Source organism: Physeter macrocephalus, chromosome 11 (assembly GCF_002837175.3).
Source record: "Physeter macrocephalus isolate SW-GA chromosome 11, ASM283717v5, whole genome shotgun sequence".
In the NCBI taxonomy this organism is placed as follows: domain Eukaryota; kingdom Metazoa; phylum Chordata; class Mammalia; order Artiodactyla; family Physeteridae; genus Physeter; species Physeter macrocephalus.
In genome coordinates this window covers 160,691,921-160,708,814 of record NC_041224.1, presented here as the reverse complement: position 1 = coordinate 160,708,814, position 16,894 = coordinate 160,691,921, and the positions used below count along the sequence as shown (strand labels likewise).

Here is a 16,894-nt window from a genome sequence, read left to right as displayed (position 1 = left end):
GAGCAAGTTTAAGGCTGTTCTGAATCACTTTAATTTCAGTATCAGGTGGAGCACATTCTTGAACACAACTTTTAGCAAATAGCTTGAAGATAGATGCAAGTACATAGGTAGATCTTTAGAAGAATTATTTTATATTGAAGCTGAATATAAAATAAACTTTACCTCAGTGTTGTCCACAGAAAATATTTGAATAATTCTAATATATATTATTTATGATTTTGTGTGTATGCATGTCCCTGCGGCAGTCGGGGAGAGAGACAGAAAGAGAGAGAGAGAGAGAAATATGAAGAAAGAGTGTGAAGTGAGGAAAGGCTGAGAAGAGAAATAACAATTATAATAGGTTAAGATCCTGTAAACACAGGAGGGGCTTAGAATTTAGTGGAAGAGACCAAGTGGGAAATGGATAATTATCGTACAGAATTATTAGAATAAGGAAACTGCATAGTTTAAAAATGTGATCTGGCTCTTCTTGACGTAGCCAGGAAATCTTTCACAGATAAAGTAAAATTTGATTTTAGCCTTGAGGAGGAAACAATCAATGGTCTTTTTGGCAGAGCAGAAGGGAACAAAGCTCCAGCTGACTAATTTGACTTTCCCGTCTTCGTAGCTTTTCCAAAGTTCAATTTTTTGTCGGGGTTTTTATCATCACCTTTTCATGACTGAAACCGACTTCTCTGAGTGGAATATGTCTCTCTCATGTTCTAGAACGACTGAGGTAGCAGCAGCCATGAAGTGACAGGCTCATATACCTTGGGTTTGCCGTTAATGAACTGTGTGGTTTTAGGCGAGTCACTTACTCTTTCCAGGCCTAAAAGGTTTAATTAGATAATCTTTCCTATTCCCTTCCAGTTCTAAGAATTTGTAAGCCTTTAGAAAAAGACATTGGGATTGACATATATACACTAATATATATATAGAATAGATAACTGATAAGAACTAGCTGTATACAAATAAATAAATTAAATTAAAAAAGAAAAAAATGAAAAAGACATTGGGCCCTGGTATTAAGGGGATTTTTACATTTCAGTGCTGGTAATTATGCTTCCCTGTTCCCCAAGGAGTAAAAGAAACATAGTTTGTGTTAGTATTGCAGCTACTTTGACTTTTTTGTTATTTTTTACAAAGTAAATATTTTAGACACTTCTGATTATGCTAGAGTCAGGGCTAAAGCAGCTCTCAACTCATTATCTGGTGTTTGTCGCTAATAGGCGTTACTGGCCCTTTAAAAAAAAAGAACAGGGCAAGAGGGCGCGGCCGAGGGACTCAGGCGCCAGCTAATTCGGCTTCTTCCGGAAAAGTCATCCCAAGGCCAGTCGTATGGCATCCTGGGAAAAGCAGTTTCTTTTGGGCCGCTCTCCCCTAATAACTCCTTGCTTTCGAGCATGAGACGGACTACAACCCCCAGAGGGCCAAGTGGTAGCAGCGGGGCACTGTACACTTGCCGCGGCTGGGCGGCTAGTTCAAGTTGCCATAGCTGCGAGTCTGGGGAGAGCAGAGTCGGTTGCGTCGCTGCGTCCAGTCAGTTACACCTTCTGGGTCACTGGTGGCCGCGGGAGCCGGGTGTGGCCTCGGCAATGATCCGGCATTAAGGACCTGGGGTCCTCTTCTGTCTCAGGTACCTGCGCCCAGCCGTCCCCTCGCGCTCTTTCTTTACCACTTCCCTATCCTATCGTAGACGTTTTAGGTCTCGCTTCCCCTCGTCCCAGGGGTGGGGACGCCAGAGCCGCCCGGAGACCTGGGGTAGGGCCGTGGATGGGTGGTGTATGTGCTAAAGTTGGGAGAGACGGCGTGCCTGGCACCCCAACGCGCCCCTCTCTCGGCGTGGGTGTCCACAGTCAGGTCCTGGTCAAGTTATGCAGTGAGTTTGAACTTCGTTGTTCTCTTTTTGAGAGCAGCTTGTCCTGCCACTAGCAGCTGTGAAGCTTGAGCTGTCAAGGAGTTTGGCCTCATTCTGGCGTGTACTTGCCTGGCCTGGGATATAATTGGACGTTTTGTACATGTTTTAGAGTCACAAAAATTTGCTAATCTTGGGAACGCTGTTATCAATGACTTGTCTTTCCTCTGCCAACATGGGAGTTGCCCTAGTGTCAGCTGTTTAACAGCCCCTTATTTGAGTTATTTCGTAGGAACACCTGACATTGAATTCCAGCTGCATCCTTTGTCGGTTTGATGGAGCTCAGTCACTGCCGCGGACATCTTGTAAAACCGCTTTGTAGCCTTGTGCCAAGTATTACGTAGAGTATCTATCTAACACAGGGCCTGGGCCATTGGGAGTGCTCAGTATTTGTTATTTATTTTTATTAACTATACAGAGCTGTGCTAATAGAAACATAGTGTGAACCACACTGCAAGGTGAAATTTTCTAGTACTCACTAAACAAGTAAAAAGGAGCTGGTGAAATTTAAGTAATTGGTTTGGTACAGTAGATCCAAAATGTTTTCATTTCTACCTGTAGTCAGTATGAAACTTGAGATATTTTACATCCTAAAAAACTTAAAAAAATGGTACTAAGTATTTCATCTAGTTTACATTTATAGCACATTAGCCACATATGGCTAGTGACATATTGTATTGGACAGCACAGATAGAAGATTAAAATTTTGGTAGTTTCATGTTGGCACAGAGAAATATGGGGGTGTCTATGACTCAGAATGAAGGTAGTAGCTGCTTTGCTAAAAGAGTTAAGCATGCATCATACCTGTGTCCTCTCTGCCATTGCATGACCTCTGGGTCAACTTGAACTCTCTCTTGACTGTATATTTTGATTAAGAGAATACCTTTTTTCTTGGAGTGGTTGATAAATATATTCCCAGATCTACTTTTTCTGTGGACAACCAGCAGTTCTGTGGATAATTTTCAGTGGATTCTTACAGACTACTTTGAAAGGCATCACAAAGAACTGAGAATATTTCTGTCTACAGCTCTTAAAACCAAAGGCATTTTACTTTTACTTATTTAATTGCAATACTAAATGTAGGAAGAGTTGGGCAGTTTATAAAGTATTTCCTTTAGGAGTGCTAGCATGTAGTTCATTTCCTGGCTTGGAAATACAGTCGGGCCATTAAATTCAGAAGTAACGTTAATTTCATTACCTGCCTTAGTTTACCCACTGAGAGACATGCTTAGGGATAGTACCTTTGGCTAGACTTGGGCTACAGTTCACACTGCGACATGCTCTAGCCAGCCCAAGGCATGACCAGGTATGGGCAGAAGTCACCAGTGAGGAGTATGCTGGCTGGGCACTTGGGTGTGAAGAATTTCTGTGACTTCAGTGGGGCTTTTGCATGTGTCCAAGGAACATTTTCTCTGTTCTCTGACTTGATGTGATATATTCTCTGCTATGTACACAAACTGTACATAGGGTGAGCTTATTTTTATCTTTAATTGTTTAAAAAAAATTAAGGTTGTGGGTGTGTTTTACTCCTTGTTTCATTTATCTGTAGGTGGTTTGGGGAAAGTGTAGGGGCAACCAAGATCATCCATTTGACTAGGCCTTTTGCCCTGAACCTCATGAAGAAATGATAGGAGGCAGACATACGTGCCTAAGAAGAGCACTGAGCTCAGAGGACAGCAACACAGAGTTTTGGGGGTGTGCTTTGTAAGTATGCGTCCTCCCTGAGTTTCTGAGATAACATATTTTTGCATATTTATAGTGGAAAAGAATATGGCAACAAATAGGCTTTTAAGGAGCAAGAAACCCCTTTCTAACATGCAGTATCAAAATTAAATAGGATGGTTTTACATGCAGTATTACAAAAATTCAGGGGAACAAACTAGATACCTTAATAAAAGCAATAATAATGCACCTGCTTCTGTTAGACAAATATTTGAGAACCTATTTTGTCTCAGGCCCTGTATTAGGCACCTTTTACATGTTGTATATAATACATTTATTATCCTTCTGTTCATTTTAGAAATGAGGCAGTTGAGGCTCAGATAGGTTATTTGATTTGCTTGGATTCTGGAGCCAAAAGAGTGGTCTTCATCCCCAGGTCTTCGGACTCTAAATCCCAGTCCTGCCCACTACACAGAGGCCACATTGTGGTCTCTGATTGCCCTCTAATAAGGTTTGATTTGCGGTTAGTATTTTTATATTGTGTACCATATAAGCCACGTTTCTTGTTATTCATCTCTTTAAATGTTCAAAGGGTTCTATTATCTTTCTTAGTTTTTTTTTTCAAGATATCAATATAATGGTCTTTATGTTATTATTGAGGTAAGAGGTAACTGTATCTGTGATTTCTATAAGTGTATGTATGCAACATAAATTGTCATTGATAATCAAGAGGATAGTGTTAACTCAGGTTTTGCATCATAGATTTAAAATTCTGGACACTTGAGCATTTTCACGTTGCATTTAGATAAAGGGCACTTAAACATGAAGGGAAGACTGATTGGGGTCTTGTAATAACACTTTGTCTAAGATAAATGTGTAAAAGGGTCTTAGAATTAAAGAATATTAGAGCTGGAGGGGCCTGTTAGGGTAATTTAGTCCAGAAATTTTCAGCTACGTCTTGACACATTTGGGAGTAATATAAAAATAACCTAGAGTATATTCACTGTAATCCATGTAATAATGTCACTGGGTTGATTCTAATATGAAATGTTTCAATATATTCATACTATTCTATAGTGTTTTTCTTTCTTGTAATAATGTACCTATAAAATTTTACCTTGTCTCTTTTAGCTGCTACGTAGTATCCCAAATGACTAGATACATGTAATGTATCCCTTATCAGTGGATTTGTGTGTGTTTTTTTTTTTTTTTTTACTACTGTAAATCTGCAATGAAGCTCTTTTACCTACATCTACATCTAAGGGTATACATACATCTTATACATAACATCTCCTTTTGTTTTCTTAGGGAAATAGTTATAGAAGTAGAATCTCTGGGTCAAAACATGTGCATGTTACTTATTTTTACTTGCCAGATTGTTTTCTAGAAAAGCTATCCTAGTTAATATTCTTATAGCAAGGTGTGCCCTTGGTGGTGAGAACTTTTTTTCACAGGTACAAAACAGATAAAAAAGAATATCATTATTTTAATTTGCAATTCTTTAATTAGCGAAGTAGAATATATTACACATATTCTGTGAATTGCCTGTTTATCCTGTGCACCTTTTACTACTGGAATGTTCTTTTTTCTATTTTTTTAAAGAGATGATGAATTCTTTGGTTTTCATATAATCTAAATATTTTTCTGAGTTTTTACTTTAGTTCTTTAACCTTGTTTCTGGTGTCTTATTAATAATTATGAATGATCCTAAGAGGCTTATCAGGTCTTTATCAGATATTAGCACCTCCCTGAAATTCATATAACCCTTGATGTATATCTGTACAATACTGGTACTTGGATTGTTTGAGAGATGGGAGTATTTGTGGTTACATGAATCCATTTAGCTGATGAACATTTAAAATCTACTTTATGGGGGCTTCCCTGGTGGCGCAGTGGTTGAGAGTCCGCCTGCCGATGCAGGAGACACGGGTTCGTGCCCCGGTCCGGGAAGATCCCACATGCCGCGGAGCGGCTGGGCCCGTGAGCCATGGCCGCTGAGCCTGCGCGTCCGGAGCCTCATTCTTCCTGCAGTTAATCAGATATCATTTCCTCAGGAAGTTTTTTTATGTCTCTCTATAGAAACCTATGTGGTACTCTCACCTGGGTTTGTAATAATTTGTTTAATCTGTTTCCCTCACTTGACTCTGAGTAACATGAGGGCAGAGACTATGTTGTTTACCTCCTCATTTTTACTGCATCTTCAGTGTCTAATACAATGTCTGGATCATAGAAAGATTCAGCATACATTTGCTGAATTAAATGAATGATACATCTGTTTTGAAAAATCAAAATGTGAACAAATAAACGGAGTAATTATTATGCTTCCACATGCATATGGAGCAAGTTTAAGGCTGTTCTGAATCACTTTAATTTCAGTATCAGGTGGAGCACATTCTTGAACACAACTTTTAGCAAATAGCTTGAAGATAGATGCAAGTACATAGGTAGATCTTTAGAAGAATTATTTTATATTGAAGCTGAATATAAAATAAACTTTACCTCAGTGCTGTCCAGAGAAAATATTTGAATAATTCTAATATATATTATTTATGATTTTGTGTGTATGCATGTCCCTGCGGCAGTCGGGGAGAGAGACAGAAAGAGAGAGAGAGAGAGAAATATGAAGAAAGAGTGTGAAGTGAGGAAAGGCTGAGAAGAGAAATAACAATTATAATAGGTTAAGATCCTGTAAACACAGGAGGGGCTTAGAATTTAGTGGAAGAGACCAAGTGGGAAATGGATAATTATCGTACAGAATTATTAGAATAAGGAAACTGCATAGTTTAAAAATGTGATCTGGCTCTTCTTGAGGTAGCCAGGAAATCTTTCACAGATAAAGTAAAATTTGATTTTAGCCTTGAGGAGGAAACAATCAATGGTCTTTTTGGCAGAGCAGAAGGGAACAAAGCTCCAGCTGACTAATTTGACTTTCCCGTCTTCGTAGCTTTTCCAAAGTTCAATTTTTTGTCCGGGTTTTTATCATCACCTTTTCATGACTGAAACCGACTTCTCTGAGTGGAATATGTCTCTCTCATGTTCTAGAACGACTGAGGTAGCAGCAGCCATGAAGTGACAGGCTCATATACCTTGGGTTTGCCATTAATGAACTGTGTGGTTTTAGGCGAGTCACTTACTCTTTCCAGGCCTAAAAGGTTTAATTAGATAATCTTTCCTGTTCCCTTCCAGTTCTAAGAATTTGTAAGCCTTTAGAAAAAGACATTGGGATTGACATATATACACTAATATATATATAGAATAGATAACTGATAAGAACTAGCTGTATACAAATAAATAAATTAAATTAAAAAAGAAAAAAATGAAAAAGACATTGGGCCCTGGTATTAAGGGGATTTTTACATTTCAGTGCTGGTAATTATGCTTCCCTGTTCCCCAAGGAGTAAAAGAAACATAGTTTGTGTTAGTATTGCAGCTACTTTGACTTTTTTGTTATTTTTTACAAAGTAAATATTTTAGACACTTCTGATTATGCTAGAGTCAGGGCTAAAGCAGCTCTCAACTCATTATCTGGTGTTTGTCGCTAATAGGCGTTACTGGCCCTTTAAAAAAAAAGAACAGGGCAAGAGGGCGCGGCCGAGGGACTCAGGCGCCAGCTAATTCGGCTTCTTCCGGAAAAGTCATCCCAAGGCCAGTCGTATGGCATCCTGGGAAAAGCAGTTTCTTTTGGGCCGCTCTCCCCTAATAACTCCTTGCTTTCGAGCATGAGACGGACTACAACCCCCAGAGGGCCAAGTGGTAGCAGCGGGGCACTGTACACTTGCCGCGGCTGGGCGGCTAGTTCAAGTTGCCATAGCTGCGAGTCTGGGGAGAGCAGAGTCGGTTGCGTCGCTGCGTCCAGTCAGTTACACCTTCTGGGTCACTGGTGGCCACGGGGGCCGGGTGTGGCCTCGGCAATGATCCGGCATTAAGGGCCTGGGGTCCTCTTCTGTCTCAGGTACCTGCGCCCAGCCGTCCCCTCGCGCTCTTTCTTTACCACTTCCCTATCCTATCGTAGACGTTTTAGGTCTCGCTTCCCCTCGTCCCAGGGGTGGGGACGCCAGAGCCGCCCGGAGACCTGGGGTAGGGCCGTGGATGGGTGGTGTATGTGCTAAAGTTGGGAGAGACGGCGTGCCTGGCACCCCAACGCGCCCCTCTCTCGGCGTGGGTGTCCACAGTCAGGTCCTGGTCAAGTTATGCAGTGAGTTTGAACTTCGTTGTTCTCTTTTTGAGAGCAGCTTGTCCTGCCACTAGCAGCTGTGAAGCTTGAGCTGTCAAGGAGTTTGGCCTCATTCTGGCGTGTACTTGCCTGGCCTGGGATATAATTGGACGTTTTGTACATGTTTTAGAGTCACAAAAATTTGCTAATCTTGGGAACGCTGTTATCAATGACTTGTCTTTCCTCTGCCAACATGGGAGTTGCCCTAGTGTCAGCTGTTTAACAGCCCCTTATTTGAGTTATTTCGTAGGAACACCTGACATTGAATTCCAGCTGCATCCTTTGTCGGTTTGATGGAGCTCAGTCACTGCCGCGGACATCTTGTAAAACCGCTTTGTAGCCTTGTGCCAAGTATTACGTAGAGTATCTATCTAACACAGGGCCTGGGCCATTGGGAGTGCTCAGTATTTGTTATTTATTTTTATTAACTATACAGAGCTGTGCTAATAGAAACATAGTGTGAACCACACTGCAAGGTGAAATTTTCTAGTACTCACTAAACAAGTAAAAAGGAGCTGGTGAAATTTAAGTAATTGGTTTGGTACAGTAGATCCAAAATGTTTTCATTTCTACCTGTAGTCAGTATGAAACTTGAGATATTTTACATCCTAAAAAACTTAAAAAAATGGTACTAAGTATTTCATCTAGTTTACATTTATAGCACATTAGCCACATATGGCTAGTGACGTATTGGACAGCACAGATAGAAGATTAAAATTTTGGTAGTTTCATGTTGGCACAGAGAAATATGGGGGTGTCTATGACTCAGAATGAAGGTAGTAGCTGCTTTGCTAAAAGAGTTAAGCATGCATCATACCTGTGTCCTCTCTGCCATTGCATGACCTCTGGGTCAACTTGAACTCTCTCTTGACTGTATATTTTGATTAAGAGAATACCTTTTTTCTTGGAGTGGTTGATAAATATATTCCCAGATCTACTTTTTCTGTGGACAACCAGCAGTTCTGTGGATAATTTTCAGTGGATTCTTACAGACTACTTTGAAAGGCATCACAAAGAACTGAGAATATTTCTGTCTACAGCTCTTAAAACCAAAGGCATTTTACTTTTACTTATTTAATTGCAATACTAAATGTAGGAAGAGTTGGGCAGTTTATAAAGTATTTCCTTTAGGAGTGCTAGCATGTAGTTCATTTCCTGGCTTGGAAATACAGTCGGGCCATTAAATTCAGAAGTAACGTTAATTTCATTACCTGCCTTAGTTTACCCACTGAGAGACATGCTTAGGGATAGTACCTTTGGCTAGACTTGGGCTACAGTTCACACTGCGACATGCTCTAGCCAGCCCAAGGCATGACCAGGTATGGGCAGAAGTCACCAGTGAGGAGTATGCTGGCTGGGCACTTGGGTGTGAAGAATTCCTGTGACTTCAGTGGGGCTTTTGCATGTGTCCAAGGAACATTTTCTCTGTTCTCTGACTTGATGTGATATATTCTCTGCTATGTACACAAACTGTACATAGGGTGAGCTTATTTTTATCTTTAATTGTTTAAAAAAAATTAAGGTTGTGGGTGTGTTTTACTCCTTGTTTCATTTATCTGTAGGTGGTTTGGGGAAAGTGTAGGGGCAACCAAGATCATCCATTTGACTAGGCCTTTTGCCCTGAACCTCATGAAGAAATGATAGGAGGCAGACATACGTGCCTAAGAAGAGCACTGAGCTCAGAGGACAGCAATACAGAGTTTTGGGGGTGTGCTTTGTAAGTATGCGTCCTCCCTGAGTTTCTGAGATAACATATTTTTGCATATTTATAGTGGAAAAGAATATGGCAACAAATAGGCTTTTAAGGAGCAAGAAACCCCTTTCTAACATGCAGTATCAAAATTAAATAGGATGGTTTTACATGCAGTATTACAAAAATTCAGGGGAACAAACTAGATACCTTAATAAAAGCAATAATAATGCACCTGCTTCTGTTAGACAAATATTTGAGAACCTATTTTGTCTCAGGCCCTGTATTAGGCACCTTTTACATGTTGTATATAATACATTTATTATCCTTCTGTTCATTTTAGAAATGAGGCAGTTGAGGCTCAGATAGGTTATTTGATTTGCTTGGATTCTGGAGCCAAAAGAGTGGTCTTCATCCCCAGGTCTTCGGACTCTAAATCCCAGTCCTGCCCACTACACAGAGGCCACATTGTGGTCTCTGATTGCCCTCTAATAAGGTTTGATTTGCGGTTAGTATTTTTATATTGTGTACCGTATAAGCCACGTTTCTTGTTATTCATCTCATTAAATGTTCAAAGGGTTCTATTATCTTTCTTAGTTTTTTTTTCAAGATATCAATATAATGGTCTTTATGTTATTATTGAGGTAAGAGGTAACTGTATCTGTGATTTCTATAAGTGTATGTATGCAACATAAATTGTCATTGATAATCAAGAGGATAGTGTTAACTCAGGTTTTGCATCATAGATTTAAAATTCTGGACACTTGAGCATTTTCACGTTGCATTTAGATAAAGGGCACTTAAACATGAAGGGAAGACTGATTGGGGTCTTGTAATAACACTTTGTCTAAGGTAAATGTGTAAAAGGGTCTTAGAATTAAAGAATATTAGAGCTGGAGGGGCCTGTTAGGGTAATTTAGTCCAGAAATTTTCAGCTACAGTCTTGACACATTTGGGAGTAATATAAAAATAACCTAGAGTATATTCACTGTAATCCATGTAATAATGTCACTGGGTTGATTCTAATATGAAATGTTTCAATATATTCATACTATTCTATAGTGTTTTTCTTTCTTGTAATAATGTACCTATAAAATTTTACCTTGTCTCTTTTAGCTGCTACGTAGTATCCCAAATGACTAGATACATATAATGTATCCCTTATCAGTGGATTTGTGTGTGTTTTTTTTTTTTTTTACTACTGTAAATCTGCAATGAAGCTCTTTTACCTACATCTACATCTAAGGGTATACATACATCTTATACATAACATCTCCTTTTGTTTTCTTAGGGAAATAGTTATAGAAGTAGAATCTCTGGGTCAAAACATGTGCATGTTACTTATTTTTACTTGCCAGATTGTTTTCTAGAAAAGCTATCCTAGTTAATATTCTTATAGCAAGGTGTGCCCTTGGTGGTGAGAACTTTTTTTCACAGGTACAAAACAGATAAAAAAGAATATCATTATTTTAATTTGCAATTCTTTAATTAGCGAAGTAGAATATATTACACATATTCTGTGAATTGCCTGTTTATCCTGTGCACCTTTTACTACTGGAATGTTCTTTTTTCTATTTTTTTAAAGAGATGATGAATTCTTTGGTTTTCATATAATCTAAATATTTTTCTGAGTTTTTACTTTAGTTCTTTAACCTTGTTTCTGGTGTCTTATTAATAATTATGAATGATCCTAAGAGGCTTATCAGGTCTTTATCAGATATTAGCACCTCCCTGAAATTCATATAACCCTTGATGTATATCTGTACAATATCCGGAGCCTGTGCCCCGCAAAGGGAGAGGCCACAACAAGTGAGAGGCCTGCGTATCGCAAAAAAAAAAAAAAAATAAATAAATAAATAAAAAATAAAATAAAATAAAATCTACTTTATGCACAGTGTTTGCCATGAAACAGGTACTCATGAATGAATGAGCTCATAGATGAATGAATAGGTGAATTAAGGCTAAGCCTGAACTAGGCTTTTAGTGAAGACAGACTTCTTGGAAGAAGTGAACTCTGATTATTTTAAAAAAAGAGGGACTTCCCTGGTGGCGCAGTGGTTAAGAATCGGCCTGCCAATGCAGGGGACACAGGTTCGAGTCCTAGTCCGGGAAGATCCCGCATGCCGCGGAGCAACTAAGTCCGTGTGCCACAACTACCGAGCCTACGTTCTAGAGCCCGCGAGCCAAAATGACTGAGCCCACGTGCTGCAAACACTGAAGCCCACGCGCTTAGAGCCCGTGCTCCACCACCGCAATGAGAAGGCCGTGCACCGCAAGGAAGAGTAGCCCTCACTCTCTGCAACTAGAGAAAGCCTGCGCGCAGCAACGAAGACCCAATGCAGCCAAAAATAAATAAATAAATTTATTTTTTAAAAAGTTAAATAAAAAAAGAGATAATTTTATAGATTGTAGGAAGAAGGAAAAAGCTCGATGGTGGGAGAGTGAAGGCTTTAAAATGGCAAAAATGGGTTAGCTTATGAGTGGCAATTGGTACATTAAAACAGTACTGAGAATGGACACAGTAAAGAGCCTAGGTAATTTGGAGTGTGTAGAGCTTTATAGTACCAATAAATAATAATTGAGGAATGTAGGTAGCTGCAAATAGCAATGAGAAAGTGATTTGTAATAATTCAAGCAAACCTAGGTTTGATTCAGTTATAAGTTTTAACACATTCAAATGAATTTGAAATGATTATCCTTGTTTACTCTAAAGACATATCAAGTATTCATATTTATGCTATTTTGCAGTTCAATCCATATTGTCTGAGGACTTAAGATAATTAATCTAGGCTATTTACTGCAAAAATTATTTCATCCAACAATTATTTAATTAGAATCACCAATTGCAAAGTCCTGTACTTTGAAATTTGTCTCTGGATTAATCAGACAGTGTAATAAGGAGAATTTCATTGTAAATTCATTAGAAAATATTCCAGCTACACACCAGGCGCTATGCTCGGTGTTGAAATACAACCATGAACAAAGTAAATGGAGTCTATGATGAGATTTAGAGACTAGAAGGGAGACAGACAAGTAAACAGCCACTTAACTATGTCTGGGCTGTGAGGAGTTGGTGTCCAAGGTGGGCTCTTGGCCCAGGGTTAAGGTGGGGGCAGTGAAGGAAGGCTTTCTAGGGGGAGTTTCCTCTGAACTGAGACTTGAAGGACAAGTAAGAGTTAGCCAAAGGAAAAGGAGTGAAAAGAATGTTCTAGGTGGTGAATCCAGCATAGGTATAATGGTGAGATAAGCATAACATATTTGAGAAATTGAAAAAAATTCTGTGGCAGGAATAATTACATATTATGGACATGTTTAATTATTGTCTTGCTATAAGTATGGAACTATAAGTATGCAGACAGAGAAAAGATCACTTCTGGCTGGAGATGGAAGGCTTCGCTGAGATTGTATTATTTGACCTTTACCTGGAAAGATGGGTGGAATTTATATAGGTGGCAATGGTCAACAGCAGACGGCATTTCAGTCAGACCTAATGACATTAGTGAGGGATGGAAGTGGTAGGAGAATAGCTGGTGTAATAGCTAAATGTAGGCCTTATACTGTCTATGGTTCTTTCGTTAAGAGAAGGGTGGCTTGATTAGGGTCTTGAATTCCTGATTCAAGTACCTCGACTCAATCACATGGGCACTGGAGTGTCAGTGAAGGTTGGAATGGATAGAAAAAGTCTCAGAGAAACCATTATAGTGGCTAGTAATGAGTTAAGAAAAGTCCTGAATTATGAACGGTGCCGGTGGTAATGAGAAGGGATACATACACGGTTAGGAATCTGGGCCTTGAAGGAAGGCTTACGACTCGGCTCTGCCGTTGGAAGCTGTGTAACCTTGGGTAACTTACCTAGCTTCTTTAAGCCTCTTATCTACATATCATGATGACCATGGTACTTACTTTGTAGGCTTATTGTCATAGAGCAAGCTGTGATGTTAGAGCATTAGCTATTCAGCATTATTATTTCAACTTTTGCTTTTTGAAAGTTTTTGAAATTGAGGTTCTTAACTGGAGTTTACATCCATGTACTTGCAGTAATTCAGTGTTTCAATGTAACTGGTTTTATATTATATTGATCTGTATTTTATTATAGTTGGATTCCTTTCTAATTCTATATCTTTAAAATTTTTATGTATACATTTAAGAATATTAAAGGAAAACAATTCATGGTACAAAAAATTCCAATCACCTTTTAAAAAAATTAGAAGTTTTTATTATATCTTGGAAAGAATATACACATTATTCTTTTTAAGCACTTTAAAAATTAAGAATAAAAAATACCAAACTCTTGAGTAAGCATATTTCTAAGTACAGTGAAAAAGTATGCCAGTTCATTATTATAGAAGAGTTAAAGGGAGATCTAAAGATATAAAGTAAAAGAAGAGTGGGGGAAGAAAGAAATATGGGGATTGAGAAAGAGTGGAGGAAAAATATTAATAATACTTTTTTTTTTTAAGTTTAAGGCTTTAGGGTCTGATTTTGGGGAAAAAAAAAAAAGGGAATGCTTTTCGGCTTGAAAGAGGTTGTAAATATTCCTAATACGAGACAGGATTATTTAAAACTCATCTTAAAATAGCTGTAGAAAATTGGATGTATAGCAGATTTACATAGTTAATACTTTATTATACTGTATTCATTATATAAACCTTTAGTTCTGAGTAAATGGGTACATATGGAATAGTTTGGCCTTAAATGCACTGGTTGTGTGTGTATAGTGGGGGGAATGGATCGTAAGAAATATGGTAGTGAAGGACAAAAAAACCCCCAGACATTTCAGTGATTGGGCAATGTATTTGGAATTTACACAGTTCTTTTGCATCTAAGAATGCTGTGGAAAAGGCACTGGCTTAGAGACACAAGATCTAGGTTCCAGTTCTGTTATTGTAACTTTTTATCAAAGCAGTCATGGATAAGTATTTTACTCAAAACTTTGTTTTCCTTTAGCAACAAAAGTAAAGGGTTGTAATTATACCAACTTTATAGGATTCAAGTGGAGATCAAAAGAGAAAATGCTAATGAAAATTATTTGTAAGCTATAAAGCAATATGCAAATTTAAGGTATAAATAGCAATAAGAAATATTTCCCTTTCTTAAAATTTTTAATGTTGTTTTGTTCACTAGGAAAGTCAAGAGGAGTTTCTGTTTCTACTTGAAAAACTAATAGGAAGAAAACAAATAAGCTTTATAATACACTTAAGAAATAGTACGTTTCTTTTGAAAACCTTAATGTTAACAGGGAACAAATAAACAGTCCCAACTGATATTTATGATTACTTTCTCAAAAATTGGTGGCTTGTCACTTGTTATATCAATTGTTAATGCTTATTTTGTGCATCCTAATATGAACCTGTCTTTTTTTGCTTCGGCGGTTAGAAGAGTCTGAAACCAACCTGTTTTCTCAAGGAGAGCAGGCTCGAGAGGAAACGTCAGGAAATTAACCATCTTCTGAACCAAATCAAATGACTTACGAGTAACCTATATATATATATCGGTTGGCCTTTACTGCATAATAACTAAAACCTTGCCAGTATACAACAGTACAGTTTGTCCGCTTATCTAGGCTAGACTCGTTTGTTTGAGCTCAGCTGTCTGGTCTGCTGATCCAAGCTGGAAGCCACTGGGGCAACCACGTTTCCCACACCTTCCGGTGGGTTGGCGTGGGCATGTCCTCATGGTGATGGAAGAGTTGTGGGGGAGTAGGTTCCAGTGTGTAATCCCATTTCAAGCATCTGCTTGTGCCATGTCATCGAAAATCCAATTGGCCAAAGTAGGTCAAATAGCTGAGCTCAGAGACAGGGGGTAACTCTACCTATGGTAGGAGGGCAGTGCATCTTGGGAGGGGTGAAGAATTGGAGCCAAATTATGCAAGGTACAACACTGTGTTCTGCATTTAATTTCTTCTATATACAATAGTGCGAGAACATTCTAAGTAGTTGGCTGAAAATCAAGTCCTTATGCCCGATGCTTGTGTCTTGTTCAGGTTTTACAGTGTATAGGCATGGCTAATATCGAAGCTGTATTACTCAGTTTCCCTTCTGGTCTGTAGAGGAAAGCATTATCTTTTGAGCATTTAACCTTGATTAATTCTTCACAGTTGAATTGCTCATTTTTAACTGGAGAATGAGGCTGATAAACTTCCTTTGTCTTGGTTCTTTATCCAAAATAGGGTTGCAAACTCAACTGCTAATTGGGTAACACACTGCTGAAGCAGGCCCAGTGGGGACTGCAAAGGGCAAAGGGCAAGAGGAAGGTACATGACTGACTCCAGGGCAGCCACTATTTATATCTGTGTTGCCATGGGAAAATTCATCCCCAGTGTTGCCAGATCTTTGGATTTTTCAAGAGAAACTGGAAATTAGATTTTTTATGTGAAGTCTCTTTGTTTTCAAATTAAGGTTTTAAGGTAACACAATGAGTGTTATTTTAAAATACATATTGGTTGGCTGGATTTGGTCTATAGTTCTCCACTTTTCATCCTCTGATTTAAACAGAATGGTGTTAGAAACTTGGGGATCCTAGCTCTGTCTTTGCCCAGGCTGATCTCTTGCCCAATCTGGAACAGTTTGGACAATTATTAGGGGTTGCCTGCACCCCTAGAGGGCTGCATTATTGTCTGCTGTTTTGGGAATAGTGTAGTTTGTATTTATTTTTTATCTGTCAGCAAATAGAGTACAATTCTAGGGCTTAACTACAAGTAAGAAATTCATCTTCTGTTTTCTTTTTTTTTTTCTCTTGGGTTTTTGTTTATTGTTTTTTATCTTGACATGTTTTAATTTAATTTTTTAAACTGCCTCATTTATTTTAGAAGTATGTGTAGGTGTAAGAGTCTAAAATATCTGTGAGACAGGGAAAGAGTTGTTCAGTAACTTTTTTTGCTTTTAAAACTGCACTAATTTTTAACAACTGGCAGATATATAATCAAGCAGCTACTAGTTTTATCTCCATGTCTGAGTAAACAGTCATTTTGTATGCCACATAGCCTTTTCCAGAAATGCCCCTGGCCCCTGCTTGATGGGTCCTGGTCCATGTGACTCTGCCCTTTTAACTCCAGCAAGGGGAGCAAAATGGAGCCTTGGGGCTGAGTCCTCCTGGCATCATCCATGGAATAGAGGTATGTGTGTGTGAGAGAGATAGAGGAAGGGAGGGAGGGAGGAAGGAGGAGAGAGGAAGAGAGGAAATGGATGGCAACAACAGGAATAAGTGGAACATACAATAAAAAATCAAATCTAGTGTATTTGGAATATTAGTATATGTATGTTAGTATACATATATATTCTGTAAATCAGAAGGTCTCAACTGGGACTGATTTTACTCACCCACCCCATCCCTGTCCCAGGGGATATTGAGGAATATCCGGAGACAGTTTTAAAGCCATGCCCTGGTGGAAGGATGGGAGAGCTCTGCTTATTTGTCTCTTCTCTAGTTCCTCTGA

General features: G+C 38.7%; 1 protein-coding gene across 6 annotated transcripts in view; it reads left to right on the top strand.

The window, feature by feature from the left end:
* The first annotated feature begins 1,551 nt into the window (after positions 1–1,551).
* Positions 1,552–16,894, top strand: part of CEP128 (centrosomal protein 128) — a 455,483-nt gene continuing 440,140 nt past the window's right edge. For 4 of the 6 annotated variants that reach the window (XM_055088664.1, XM_055088665.1, XM_024116116.3 and 1 more), the window contains exons 1-2: positions 7,400–7,508; positions 9,332–9,486. The gene's annotated coding sequence lies outside the window, so the exon portion shown is untranslated. Of the gene's footprint in view, positions 1,616–7,399; positions 7,509–9,331; positions 9,487–16,894 lie in introns of those variants that run through there. The other 2 variants (XM_055088663.1, XM_055088662.1) reach the window with 2 other exon arrangements.